Source organism: Euprymna scolopes, chromosome 5 (assembly GCF_053919585.1).
Source record: "Euprymna scolopes isolate OS-2025 chromosome 5, ASM5391958v1, whole genome shotgun sequence".
Taxonomy (NCBI): domain Eukaryota; kingdom Metazoa; phylum Mollusca; class Cephalopoda; order Sepiida; family Sepiolidae; genus Euprymna; species Euprymna scolopes.
The window spans coordinates 26157130-26172864 of NC_136486.1; the positions used below are offsets into that span (position 1 = coordinate 26157130).

The 15735-nt window shown below is 34.0% G+C and overlaps 1 protein-coding gene across 1 annotated transcript in view; it reads left to right on the forward strand.

Annotated features, from left to right (window-relative positions):
• Window positions 1–15735, forward strand: part of LOC145276746 (cilia- and flagella-associated protein 161-like) — a 174255-nt gene that overhangs the window by 58877 nt on the left and 99643 nt on the right. The window lies entirely within an intron of this gene.

A 15735-nucleotide genomic window follows, 5' to 3' on the forward strand; every position in this document is an offset into this window, starting at 1 on the left:
TGGCTACATACTCATTTACTTTTTTATTATATTTATACTATGACCATGTAGGAAGAATTAAATTCAAATACTCAATATATATATATATATATATATATATGTTTGTTGTTGTTGTTTTTTCTTTTTAACAATAAATACGGTTAAATAGTGGCTTCGCCTTGGAGCTCATTTTTATTTACTTAGAAAGTTGTCCATAATTTATTTGGACGTATATAACATTGTTATTTATTTTTATTATTTTTTAAAACAGTAATCTACGTACATGCATGTTTCAAGGTAACTAACTCTTGTCAGATTAGCTTGACTGTTTCTAGGAATCAAACTCCCGACCATTTGTATCACAGTTCCGACTATACTATTATATAAAAGTCACTTTGTGTGTGTGTGTGTGTGTGTGTGTGTGTGTGTGTGTGTGTGTGTGTGTGTGTGTGTGTGTGTGTGTGTGTGTGTGTGTGTGTGCAAGTTCCTTCCTCACAGGTTCTGAAACGGCTGAGCCTATCTTTTGCACATTTCACACAAAGGTAATTTATATTTCTGGCAGTGTTCTTAGAAATGTTTTGCACTGAAATTCATTTGATAAGTATGGAAAATCGAAAAAAATCCGGTTTTAAAAATAGTCTTTCTTTGTTATAGATAAAAAGAATTGTTACAGGGAATATTTTACACTGCACCGGCCAAGGGAGATAATTCTCAATAGCTCAGTGATAGAGTATTCAACTACAGATCCAATGGTCCCCTGTACAAGCTTAGGGTGTACGTCACCATTTTATTTCAATTTTTTCTTATTAATGAGTTCAATTTATGAGGTACCATTTAAAATTGCAGCAATTCATTTCTCCGTTTGCATATTTTAAAACTAAACATTAATCAGAAATTACTTTCCCAGGGCATTCATCGTCAATATCACGTCAGCTGACTTATTATTTTTTTTTTAGTTGTTTATAATTATGTGGATTAGTCCACCAGGCAAATTATTCCTCGTAATATATAATAATCAATAGAGGTTGGTTCTCTAATAATACATACGCAATCTACATAAATTGAAATATCATGTTTAAGCATATTGTACGACCGGGCAGATGTTCAGCTAGAATATATAATTATAGAATATATATATTATTATTATTATTATTATTATTATTATTATTTCTACTAGTTACATATGTGTCTTTTGTGTTAGTTTCATTTTTGTCATGCTGTCCACATTTTTATTTATTTTGTTGTTGTTTTCATTGCTTTTATTTAATATTTTGTTATTATGTGCTTTAATTATCATCTCTAAATTTTTGCAGCAGCTGTAGGATCTTTAGGTTATTTTTATTGAAAATTTGTGTAAGGGATTGGTTGCGGGAAAGTGCTTTTCGATGATCTAGAAATTTCTTGCCAAGTTTTGTTTTTAACATTTGATTTATATATATATTTATATATATATTTATAAGTGGCGATATGCTTTGTTAGGGGTGAATGTGACATAAAAAACAAAAAAAACAAAGAAAAAACAACTCTCACCGTCTCTGTTCTCTCTCTCTCTTCCTCTCTCAGCTCTCTAAAACTCTGCTGACTCTTCTCTCCAACTTGTCCCTTTTATCGTCACTATTCCCCTTATATGCAAATTGCTACCACATGCATATAAAGAATCTATTTGTAAAATTAAGATTTTCATTTTTTTTTAAATTTTTTCTTCCTCGATCCTGTCACCTGACAAGCGAAACAGAGGCGCGGTCGCTTACGTTAATAACAATTATGAGCTGTAAAAAGTTAGAAAAATTCAAATGTATCAATTTCCAGTCAGGTTAGTATGTCAAAATAACTCTCTGGAATAGCCAATCAAAACTCCGTTAAAAGCAAAAGTAAATGTTAGAGTTGGTGAACCGTATTTAATTAATAATAATAACTAGCAGAACCCGTGGCAATTACACGGTAGTTGAAAATTTTTAAAACACATTATAAATGCAATGAATATAAAATAAAACAAATAACGACGAATTTAAAACAAATTCTTTTTTAACCTTTTAAAGCTAAACAGAATTAATTTTAAAAATTTACTTTTTTCAACGAAAATTCAACACACAATACAGTGGGTTTTTTTTTTTTTAATATTTTTTATATAAATTATAAAGGAACAGATGTCAATTCATGTGGATATTTTCTTTGAATTTTAAAAATATCTATAATAAAAAAAATTACAGTCTCCTCTCAATATGACTTTTTTTTTTAAATATAAAATAAAATAGGCAATTTGAAACCATAAACAGACAGCCATGTTTTTTTTGTTTTGAAAATTTTTGGAGAGGAAATGGTTTTAATAATTTTTAACTGATAAAGAGCGACTATAAAGAGAGGTAATTCGTTTCTTATTAATTAATGTTTGTGATGATGATGGGTTTTTTTGTGACACTGGATGTTGGACAAATAAATTAATATTTAGATAATAGGTAAAAGACAATATGTGGAGAAAAAAAAGGAGAGGGTAATTGTCTTAGCAGGATACATTTATTGAACAGTGCGCTCTGGTGAGTTAATTTGCAGACGTGTAACGAATTAGTGCCCATATGTTGTAAGAGGGTGTAGTTCGTAGTGCCGCTACTGGTTTTGGATAATGTATTTTGACTACAATAACGCCTTTCACATGCGCCAAGAACAGCACTAACAATTAACATACATGTAGTTAAATTGACGAATGAAAAAGATGGATAAAAGCATGTTATGAATGGGTCACCAGTTAGCAAGAGCTAACTTGACAACAAGAATTTTAGAATGAAAGCAAGAAAACATGAATTAACAAACAAAATATATCTATATATTATTTTGTTTTTTGGAATCCGTTAAGATGAGGCTTCATAATGTGTGGATTCATTTTTTTGTGGACTGTTATCTTTATCTCCATTGTTGTTGCCGTTTCACCACGTTTCAAACAATTATTCCCCTGGCTTTCATCTTGATCGCTCTTTAGAGCCTGTTGCACAGTGGATAAAGGCATTGAGTCTCTACAGTTTCAGATGAGCATTGTCTGAAGATAGCGGTTTCAATCCTACCTAAAGCAGGCCAGAGGATAAGTTGACATGGTGTGACAACAACAACAACAACTAATAGAAAGCAGTAATTACTGGGAATACAGTTAAAAGTCTCAGCATTCTTATTCTGTCATGGTTAACCACCTAAAGAAGGCAGGAGGAATAATCAGCCGAAATGTGGTAAAACAACAACTATGAAGTTAGGGATAATAGTCCACAAAAAATCAATACACAAAATATATTTGTATCAACAATCTAAGAGAAATGTAAAACACATTTTGAAAGATTAAAGTTTGTTGAGAAGTTTTAAAGTTCTTGAATAGGAAGTAAACAAAAGCGCCAGAAAGTTCATTTCAACATTCTCTTCCCTTGTGTGTGTATGTGTGTGAGTATGTGTGTATGTGTGTGCATGTGTATGTGTGTGTGAGTGTGTGTGTGTATGTGTGCGTATGCGTGTGAGTGTGTGTGTCTGTATGTGTATGTGTGTCTGTGTGTGTGTATGTGTGTGAGTGTGTGTGTATGTGTGTGCATGTGTGTGAGTGTGTATGTGTGTGAGTGTGTGTGCATGTGTATGTGTGTGTATGTGTGGGTGAATGTGTGCATGTGTATGTGTGAGAAAGACACAGAGAGAGATAGATAGAGAGAGAGAGAGAGAGAGAGGGAGAAAGAGAGAGAGAGTTTACCTCCTCTGTAGCTGAATTCACTGGAGATATACCAGCAGATTTTAAAAGAATTTCAACATATATTCAACGTATATACCATTCACTGGACAAAGCAGCAGAGGGTAGAGCGGTAGCTCTAGATATGTCTAAGGCTTTTGACAGGGTATGGCAGGAAGGTCTTCTCAGTAAAATCAGATCATACGGTATCACTGGTAGAATACTTAACATAATTAAATCCTTCTTAGATAAGAGAAAATCCAGGTTGTCCACGACGGTTGCACATCGAAACAATATGATATAAATGCGGGAGTGCCTCAGACCTTTATTATTCCTAATATTCATAAATGAGCTTCATGACAAAATTTCCTCTGAGATGGGTATATATGCTAATGACACCACGCTCTATAACAGGCACGATAGGAAAACAAATGAACACATATCTAAGGAAATGGCAGAACCACTAGAGGATGACCTCCAATCTGTAGTGGAATGGGGACAAAAATCGATGGTCACATTTAATGCTGCCAAGACTAAACTTGTTTCCTTCAATAATTACAAGAAACCTTCTCTAGCACTAATAGCAATGGCCAAAGATTCATTATCTGAAAGTACTTCTTTTAAACTCCTCAGCCTAACTTTCACAGGAAACATGAGTTGGAACAATTACATTGAGAACATTGCCAGGACCGCTACGAAGAAGGTAGGCTCTCTCTACGTGCTAGAAAGCTACTAACGCCCGAAAGAATCCTGTACCTCTATAAGGCCACCATTCGCCCATGTATGGAGTATTGTTGTCATATTTGGGCTGGTGTATCTGCTACTAGTCTCTCGCTCCTAGACAAGGTTATAAAAAAGAGTCGCCAACCTGATAGGTCCTGAACTGTCATCTAAGCTGCAGCCTCTGTCCCACCGACGAAACGTTGCATCTCTCTGCCTGTTCTATAAGTATTTTAATGGTGAATGCTCTGATGAACTGCAAGCACTTGTGCCCCCCACAATGTAAATACCCTCGACAAACCCGACAAGCAGCTAAATCCCACCCCTACACAGTGGAGATCCCTAGATGTAGGAAAGCTTTTTACTCCAGTATTTTCTTCCCCAGAATCGCTAGACTTTGGAATTCCATTCAAGCTCCCTGCTTCCCCAACTGTACTGACATGCAGAAGTTCAAGTGTAACGTGAACCGACATCTTACTGCCCAACTCCCTACATAGTACCCCGGTAGCTTATGTCCCTGATAGTACCCCCCTACACCAAAGTGACAATGTGCCTTGTTTGGAGTGAAAATGTAATAAAAAACACAAAAACATGGGGCACTCCTGTCAGTCATTTATAGGATGCGCGTTGTTGGCACTGACGGCTGAAGCATGTTGCAGGTGTCATCCCTGTAAGAACTCTAGTTTCGGTTCACCAAGTAACTATTTTATAGGACTTTTCCAGTTCACATCGGCCTGTTACTTTGATTTGGAAAATATTCTGAGTTCACATGTTTCTGTGAAAACTTACTAAATGAAGCAGAGAAAGAAAAAGAATGACAATTCTAGCTATTTTCTTTTCAGCATTCGTCCATATCGTATCTTGATTCAGTCACTAAAGCTGGATGCAACGTTCTGAATTAACAGTAACAGAATTTCCAGCATTATCTTAAAAAATGTAAGGTCCAATTAGTTCAATATCTCCTATAGCATATCATACTGTTACATTTTGGCTATGCAGTTCTTTAGGAATTTCTCCAGTTCAAATATAATAACGAAAGTTCTATTAATTAACTGTTCCATCCAGATGAAAATGGGCTCCATCACTCATTAAAAAATGAGGTTGTCATTTGTTCAAAAAATCTCTTATCTGACGTGCAAAGTAAAACCGCTTCTCATAGTCCACTTGCTGAAGCTGACAGAAATTGAGCTCTTTATGTTAATGCACCTTGTAGAGCAAACACTAATTCCAAGAGCACAGAATGTTTCCAAGCAAATTGCTTCAAATTTCTGAGAATAGCTTCTCAAATGTGCTCCACATTATGTGGGTTTTTTACTGTTCTTGGTGCCCCACGATGCTTTTTATTCTCCATTAGGCCTTCTGTGCGAAGAGAATGAACTCAGTTTGGTCCTGGATATGACCTTAAACTATATCCGTTTTAAGGCCCCAGCTTGTGGGCTTTGGGGAGTGTGGAGCTACCCCTTAATTGCCATTGCTCCCAGGTCAACTCTGACCTGGAGTGATACTACCTGTTAGGGTCCCAACTATGGGTTAAATAAAAACTGACTTGAAAAAAAAAAAAACAAATATATTCTATTAAAAAATTTTTCTTCAAAATCAATGGATTTGGCATTAAATAACCTGAAAAGGGTTGATATGCCGTAAAACGAAAACAACCAACCAACCTGAACTCAGTTTAGAATTGTGTCTCTTTTAAGAACTGCTTGATGTCGAGTTAGGTTAAGATGCAGAAGAAATTATCTCTGAACAACTCGTTACTTTCACATAGCTCTTGTATGCAAAAATCTTATGTTTAATTGTCCACATTTTGAAATTTTATCTGAAAGAAATAAAATATTTTATTAGTCAATTATAAAATGGCACGGTACCTATTTTATGTATTTCTCATAATATGCAGTAGATTAATAGCATTTTCAAAAACACTTGTTATTTCTGCCCACCTTGTATAATCTATACGTTCAGTTTGTATATATAATGTAAGTGCTGAATTTATATATATAATGTAAATATTGAGTTTGTATATATAATGTAAGTGTTGACTTTGTATAGATAATGTAAATATTGAGGTTGCATGTATAATGTAAGTGTTGAGTTTGTATTTATACAGTATATGTGTTTAGTTTGTATGTATAATGTAAGTGTTTAGTTTGTATATATAATGTAAGTGCTGAATTTATATATATAATGTAAATATTGAGTTTGTATGTATAATGTAAGTGTTGACTTTGTATAGATAATGTAAATATTGAGGTTGCATGTATAATGTAAGTGTTGAGTTTGTATTTATAATGTAAGTGTTAAGCTTGTATATATACAGTATATGTGTTTAGTTTGTATGTATAATGTAAGTGTTTAGTTTGTATGTATAATGTAAGTGTTGAGTTTGTATAGATAATGTATGTGTTCAGTTTGTATATATAATGCAAGTTCTGAGTTTGTATATATAATGTAAATATTGAATTTGTATAGATAATGTATTGTTCAGTTTGTATATACTGTATAATGTAAATATTGAGTTTCTATTAATTCCCTGAATAGAATAGTTTACACCACTCCTATGTCCATTACAAAGATTAAATAAAGATATATCGATACTAAATCATTTGTCTTGAATATTTACTCCAATTTTGAACAAATCTATGAAATGATATTTATACATAAAAATGCCTTTAATTTAAAGCAAGCTAAAATGGCCTTAAGAGGAAATTTAAATTCAGGATGCATAATTTTGTTAGTCTATATAAGGTGAAAAGTTGAGTTTGTATATATAATGGAGGTGTTGGTTTTATATATACAATGTAAGTGCTGATTTTGTATATATAATGCAAGTGTGTTTAGTTTCTATATATAATATAAATGTTGAGCTTGTATATACAATGGATATTTTGCGTTTATATATATATAATGTATGTGTTCAGTTTGTATATGTATGTCTCAAAAACACCTGTTATTTCTGCCTCACCCTGTATATGTGTAACGAATCAGTGTCTGTATTTGATGTATTTCTAATAATATAGGTTAGAGTAATAGCAATTAAAAAAAAACATCTGTTATTTCAGCACTACCTTGTATTTAGATTCAGTCACTAGAGCCAAATATGGTTATCGAACAGTTGGCCCTGGTGAGTTAAATTACATATATGTAATTAATCAGTGTCCCATATTGTGAGAGCGTGGCGCTTATAAAAACTTCTTTATCGCTTTCAATCAACTTTATTACTAAACGAAGACATTAACATGTCGTTTTAATCCCAGTTATTTAAAAGGAACGTTACTTACAGCTGATATAGGAATAGATAGGCACATTCGCAATCCATGTTACCAGTGGCGACATCTAGTCTTCTCAGCCAGACAGCGAGTGTTCTCTGTTATTTGATCCTTTTGCAACGCATTCTTCTGACTTGGACCCTCTTTTCCTTGTTGAGAAAAATAGTAAAAAATCTCAACAAATATCAATAACTAAAAAAAAAATGAAATAATAATGGTGTAAATATACTATGAAGAATACTTCCCTCTGTAAGGTGGTTTCAGCGGAAGTAGACGTAAGTATATAAGTGAAAATTAGTCCGACTTCCGGTATGCATGACTATTTTTGGAGCAGCAGTCAAACCGGGAAAAAATGTAGAAATTACTGAAATCAAATGAAAAATGCATAGTTTCCAAAAAAATTCACTGATACTTGGCATAAAGTGTGACCCTAGCAAAATTCTTTTTTTTTTTTTATTACATTTTCACCCCAAGCAAGGCACATTGCCACTTTGGTGTAGGGGGCTACTATCAGGGGCAACAACTACTGGGGTACTATGTAGGGATTTGGGCAACAAGATGTCAGTTCACATTGCACTTGAACTTCTGCACGTCAGTACAGTTGGGGAAGCAGGGACCTGGAATGGAATTCCAAAGTCTATCGGTTCTGGGGAAGAAACTACTGGAGTAGAAAGATCTTTTACATCTAAGGATCTCTACAGTGTGGGGGTGGGATTTAGCAACCTGTCGGGTTTGTCGAGGGTGTTCACGTCGTGGGGGCACAAATGCTTGCAGTTCATCAGAGCATTCACCATTACTTGTAGAACAGGCAGAGGGATGCAACGTTTCATCAATGGGACAGAGGCTGAAGCTTAGATGCCAGTTCAGGGCCTATCAGATTTGCGACTCTCTTTTGAACCTTGTCTAGGAGCGAGAGACTAGTGGCAGATGCACCAGCCCAAATATGACAGCAATACTCCATACATGGGCAAATGGTGGCCTTATAGAGGTACAAGATACTTTCGAGTGTTAGTAGTTTTCTAGCACGGTAGAGAATCCACCTTCCTTGCAGCAGCCCTGGCGATGCCTTCAATGTAATTGTTCCAACTCATGTTTCCTGTGAATTTTAGGCCAAGCAGTTTGAAAGATGTACTCTCAAATAAAGAGTCGTTGGTCATTACTATAGGTGGTAGAGAAGGTTTCTTGAATGAAACTAGTTCAGTCTTGGCGGCATTGAACATGACCATCCATTTTTGTCCCCCATTCCACTACAGATTGGAGGTCATCCTCTAGTGTTTCTGCCATTTCCTTAGATATGTGTTCATTTGTTTTCCTGTCATGCCTGTTATACAGTGTGGTGTCATCAGCATATATACCCATCTCAGAGGCAATTTTGTTGGGGAGGTCATTTATGAATATCAGGAACAGTAGAGGTCCAAGGATAGATCCCTCAGGAACTCCTGCATTTATATCATATTGTTTCAATGTACGACCGTCGAGGACAACCTGGATTTTTCTCTTGTCTAAGAAGGATTTAATTATGTTAAGTATTCTACCAGTGATACTGTATGATTTAATTTTCCTGAGGAGACCCTCATGCCATACCCTGTCAAAAGCCTTAGATATATCTAGAGCTACTGCTCTGCCCTTCCCCGCTTTGTCCAGTGAATGGTATATACGTTCAGAGATTACAGTTAGTATGTCTGCTGTGGAACGGGCTTGTCTAAATCCATATTGTTGCTCAGTCAGAAGTTTAGCATCTGTAAGGTGATGAACTAGAGAATGGTTAATTAAGGTCTCAAATATTTTGGCAAAAAGTGGGAGGAGGCTAATGGGGCGATAATTTAATGGGTCAGTTCTTTCACCAGAATTCTTGAATACTGGTACCACAAAAGCAGTTTTCCAACAGTCCGGAAAGCAAGATTCATTAAGGCATTTGTTCTAGAGTTTAGAGAGAACTGGAGCTACTTCGGCTGAGCACTTTTTTAATAGCACAGCTGGGATGAGATCATGTCCACATGCTTTTGAAGTGTCAAGGTTTTTTATGATAGCATGCACCTGAGCAGGGGTGATTTTCAGATCATCTAGCGTGGCGTCTGTCCGCATAGGAAAGTCAGGTAGGGGGTAGTTGGAAAGGTCCAGTATGGAGTTTGAGGCAAACCAACTGGCAAGCATGTTAGCCTTGTCGGTTGCTGAGGAGACAACCTCATGATTGTTGGTTAGTGGGGGAATTGTTGATTACCCATTATTTACTACACTGTTGTAGATTTTCCAGAAGTCTCGAGTTCCTAGTTTTTGTGCTTCGATGCGTTTTTTTTTTTTTTTGTTCTTTTTTTTACACAGTGGTCATTATGTTTTTTAGTGGTTTCCGTAAATTCTCTCTTAGCTGTCGGTATTTCTTTCTTAACGTTATTTCTAGCTTCTATATACTTCAGTCTGTTTGAACTGGACTTATGTCGGTTAAATCTGCGGTATGCATGCTGCCTTTGAGCAATGGCAGTAGCATAAGTCGAAGTAAACCATTGGGAAGAGTGTGGCTTGCTATAAAATTTCCACATGGGAACATGTGCTTCGATTGCAGTTTTGAACAATTTGGTGGTCTCGTTTGCGCACTGTTCAGCAGGAAGAGACAAAATATTTCCCCATGGGGCATCTCTGATAAGATCTCTGATGGCTTCCCAGTCAGCCTTTTTTTGAGCACTGGCTCTTCAGTTTTGGCTGTAGAGTTTAGGGCGATTTCAACCATTATCACTGCATGATCAGTGTTCCCAAGTGGGCTGTCAGCATTCATTATACAATCATCGGGAACTGTGGTCAAAAATAGATCTAGAAGTGATGCATGTTGTTCTTGCTGGTCAGGGAAACGGGTTGGAAACGTAACAATTTGTGATAGGGAATGAGATATAGAGAAGCTATAAGTTGTGCTACTCACTGCATCTGTGTAAGTAGAGAATTCAAGCCAGTTTTTGTGGTGGACATTAAAGTCACCAAATACATGTATTTGTGCGCTAGTGTCGAGGGACAGTGCCGTGTCTATGCTGTCAGATACTTTGTTTATTATGGAGCAGTCCTGAGTCGAGGGAGAGCGGTAGAGAAAATAATAGTAGCTAATATTGTGTTGCATGTTTAGTCTAAAGCACATAAAGGCTTGATCATCTGTTTCTAGGTTTGTTTCTCTAGTCAAGGGAAGGGTATTACGAATGTAAACTCCAAGTCCGTGCATATGTCTGTCAGCGTCCTTACGGCAGAGTGGGAGATATCCAGGCATGTTAAAGTGGTTAGAGGGAATGGAGGAGTGTAGGTTAGTCTCACTTAGTGCTAAGATATCCGGGGTATTTGTTAAGAGAAATGCTTCAACATCAGCTAAATTAGTTCTAAGCCCACGGATATTTGTGAATGCAAGCCTCAAGGGAGGAAGCAAGTTGGATTTGTTTGGCCCTAAGCCTGGTTTAAGCTTATTTTTAGATTGTACTGTCGTCATATTTTTTTAAGAGTTTCAGTTTTGGTAAGGGGAAGCTGAACAAGAGGTTATACAGAGCATCAGACATGCATCACAAGTAGACCATCAGCTGACCTTTCTACAATTAGGATTGTGGCCTCAGGAAAGCCCACCGGGGATGAGTGCAGGGTCCCTTTCCATGCGCAACATGGCACTACAAACATCCCAATATTTTACAACTGTTGATGGAGCAGCCGCTCTGAGCGCTACCAAAGAGTTAGGGCGCCTGTACTACCAGTCGCAAACAGCAGCCAGGAACTGTCAATCCGGTACCCTCAACCCATCAGAGGAAGGTCAACCCAACTATATATTGCTTGCATTTGTAACATGGTCGTTACTTTTTATCTGTGTCGTTACATTTTAAACCTCTCGGACTCACATGCTGTCTGGTACTGTCGCAAAGGAAGAAACAAATAAAAAGAGGAAAGCAATAAAAATCCCTCCCAGCATTTTTTTTAAATACAAATGAAATGCATTTATTCATGGTTCTTCCAAAACAATGCATTTCATTATATTTCCAAAGTATTTTTGCATATACATGGGCTTTCTATCTCTGTTATTATCACCTCATGCTGGCACTAGCCAGCACTTTCTCGGCCCCGACTTTCACACGTCCGTCTTGCCCAGCATATGATTTGTTTTTCTCTTTGACCATGTGGTGTATTTTTTAAATTCCTTCTCTTTTGACGCAAGCTCGCACACACTTGCTAATTTGCATACGTAATTTAACGGCTGCTGCTGCTGTTAATATTTTTGCTAGCCAACTATCCTACAATTGCTGCTGACTTTTTCACATCTACTTATCCGCGCTCTGTTACAGTGTTTACAAGGTTCTGATATCCGAAGAAATAGGGAAAATCGATTTTACTTTATTATAGATAGAAAAAAAGAATAAGTGTTTCCAGTTACAAGTAAAAAAAAAAAAAAAAAAAAAAAAAAAGGAAAAGAAATAATATTTTTTAACCGATCAAATATAACTTTATGGATTACATACAGGATTCAGTTTAAAATTTCATAGATTTCCCGAGCTTAACAAGTTGCATTCGAAGAAAGTCAAAGGTTACATTGCTGTGCAAATTACGTTCAAGATGGGAAACAGTAGTCGAAATAATACAAACAATCTTATCATTTATTATTTCTCATCTCCAAATTTCTGAAACATTATAAATTAATCTTAAGATATATATTATTCCACGTATGCTTCTAGAATACGAATTCCAAGGTTATGGGGGGGGGGTTATGAAGCATAAAAACGATGCTGTTGTTTTTTATATTTAATATTTTATTTTTAATATTTCAAGCGTCCTCAGTTTGTGATCATTTATTTTGTGATCAAGAGCGGAGGACCGCTTGAAATATAAAAAAATACAAAATATTAAATATCAAAAACAACATCGTTTAACCACCCATAACCCTGAAAATAAGTGCCATACAAAGGGGAAATGTATGCTTATATGTCCAGCTAAAACTTGAATAATACACAACAAACACCCACAAAGTTCGTATTTGAAAAATACACAACAAACAGAGGAATGGGCTGATTGAAGACGAAAGAAGAGTAAGGAGGGGGAGTAGAAAAGTGGCTAATTTATAAAGATCACAGTCATGGACGCGAGAAAAATTTGTTTAGGCACGAAAAATAGTTTCATGTTGTTTTCATTATATATTAGTAAATGAAAAATAATTTTCAATAAAAATCCAGTTAATATTATGCATCTAAAATTGAGAAAAGCACGATTGAAAATTGTCAACGTTATGTGAAAGAAGCTGAAGTAAAAATAAAAAAAAGTGACTACCGAATTTCGCCTGATGTGTTTATCTAACAGCGTAACTAGAATTTTAACTCGAAATTATTCCTTATTCAATAATATTTATTAATAATAAAATAAATTAATAGCATTTAACGAAAACTAGATACGGGCAAAATGAATGCCGCTGCTCAAAATGTATAAACATTTTGACCCCCTCCCTTTATTTAAAAATTCACCAAAAATCAGGAAATTAACCAATTTTAATGAAATTTTCAGATAATTATCAAATAATGATCGCGGAATATAATGAACTAATTATTTTTTTTTTTATCTAAATTTGAGTAGAAATGTATTATTTTGTTTAAACAAAAAATATCTTTACTAAAGTTATAATTTTCAGTAGTAAATAAAAAACGCAAGAATTTATTTTTGCTATATATATATATATATATATATATATATATAGAATTTAGGAAAACTCGTCCCGGGAAAACTCGTCTCGGGAAAACTCGTCTCCGGAAAACTCGTCTCCGGAAAACTCGTCTCGGGAAAACTCGTCCCCTTTCGCTAAGTAGGAAAACTGGTCCCGTATTGAATAAATATCGATTGAAAACACATTTTATAATCGTTCTTGAAGGAGATATTGTTTTTTAAAATAAACTATAACCCCCCCCAATGTTTTTTTTAAAAATATTTTTACTTGTTTAATTTTTTTTTTTTTTTTAATATAAAATCGATTTTCTAAGTGTCCGTTTTCTAAGTTCTTAGTGGTTTAACTTATTTTAAAGCGTTTATTATGTTCATACAAAGTTTATTACAAGTTTTTTTTTGTTCTTATTTTAACGATGTTTTTTGGAGTCATAAAAACAATAATAAAAAACAAAACCCAAAAATTAAAAAGAGCGATTCGATTCTTCGTTACGCTTTTGGTTTTGTTTTTTAATTATGATAGTTTTTTGTTGTTATGTTTTTGTTTTCTGTCATACCAAATGCACTCATGCGTTATTTAAAATTATGATTTTATCAATTATCAACATTTATTGTCGTCCTGTCAAATTTTGCAAAAATTAACTAATAAATTAAAAGCGAAATATTTTTTTGGCGCGAGAGATGCCATGTGCTAACAATCTCTCGTTAACTCATTTTTAATTTTTTTAATTTTTACTTCAAAATTCTAAAATCAATCATTAAGAGAGAAAGTAATCACTAAATAAATTTATTAATCAATTTTATTGAAAACTCCGCTATCGTTTATCAAGAATCTTTTTAATTTCATTTTTTGTTGGTTGCTTTTCGAAGGGAGATATAGGTTTTATCCCCCCCTCTCTCTCTAAATTATATTTTAAAAAATATTAAAATTTATTATTTTCTTTTTAAAACCAAATCTCCCTCAGTAATTTCTTTAATTTTCTATTTTTTAGCGATTATCAAGACCTCCTAAGATGTGATATACCGGGCATTATTTCTCGTTCTCCCGTAACACTCGACATGTTTTTTGTTTGTTTTTTGTTTTTTTTTTCTTTACCAAATAAACGATTCCAAACAAATTAAATAAACAACATAGTCGGCGAGGTAGAAAAATCGATTTTACCCTTTTATAAACAACAGTATATAAGTAAATTCTTTTTATATTGATATAAAAAAATATGCGGTCTCGTTTATGAACATAATAAACGCTTTTATTAAAAACACAAAAAAAAAAAACATTAAACAAGTAAAAATATTTTTTTTTAAATATTATGGGGGGGTATAGTTTATTTTAAAAAACAATATCTCCTTCAAGAACGATCATAAAATGTGTTTTCAATCGATATTTATTCAATACGGGACCAGTTTTCCTACCTAGCGAAAGGGGACGAGTTTTCCCGAGACGAGTTTTCCGGAGACGAGTTTTCCCGAGACGAGTTTTCCCGAGACGAGTTTTCCCGGGACGAGTTTTCCCGGCACCATATATATATATATATATATATATATATATATATATATATATATATATATATATATATATAAAACAATAAACGTAATGCTCCTGTAAAAATTATTATTTTTGTATTGTTACAAATTACGATGCTTTATTTTTATATATATATATATATATATATATATATATATATATATATATATATATATATATATATATATATATATATATATATATATATATATATATATATATAAATAAAGCATCGTAATTTGTAACAATACAAAAATAATAATTTTTACAGGAGCATTACGTTTATTGTTTTTTTATTTAATTCAATATCTTAGGACTTTACTAATTATCTTTGAAATAGTCCCAGAAAATTAATATTTATCTTTTAAAGGATTTTTACAATAACTTCAAAATTTAGCTGAATTGGTTAGCTCGCCGTGAAAACATTTGTCATAACTTTTTTTTTTTTTTTTTTCACGTGTCCAAATATATCTTTTTTCCCTTTAGGAAATTAACTTTAGTCTCTAATCTTTCAAATACAATAAAAAAAGTAGCCGGAAACCTACAAAAAAATTATGATAAATGGGCGTTCAAAACTAGGTCCCCCTATTTTTGCCCGCTGATTTTTGCCTGTACCTAACGAAAACAAGAGCATAAAGGCTACTTTTAATGCATAAACAGGTTAATTTTTTTTTTTTTTTTGTCGTGTTCTTTCGCGGCCGCGATCTTTATAAATTGCCGAAAAGTATTATAAACATGTCTTACAATAGTTTCAATTAAAAGACTATCAGCAAAGTAAACGAAGCCAAAAGCAGAAACAGCTGTGGCCATTTTCAATATTTAATGACCCTCCACAAAAAAAAAAAAAAATAAGTCAGTAATCAACATTTTATATAAGTGTATTCTCGGTAGTA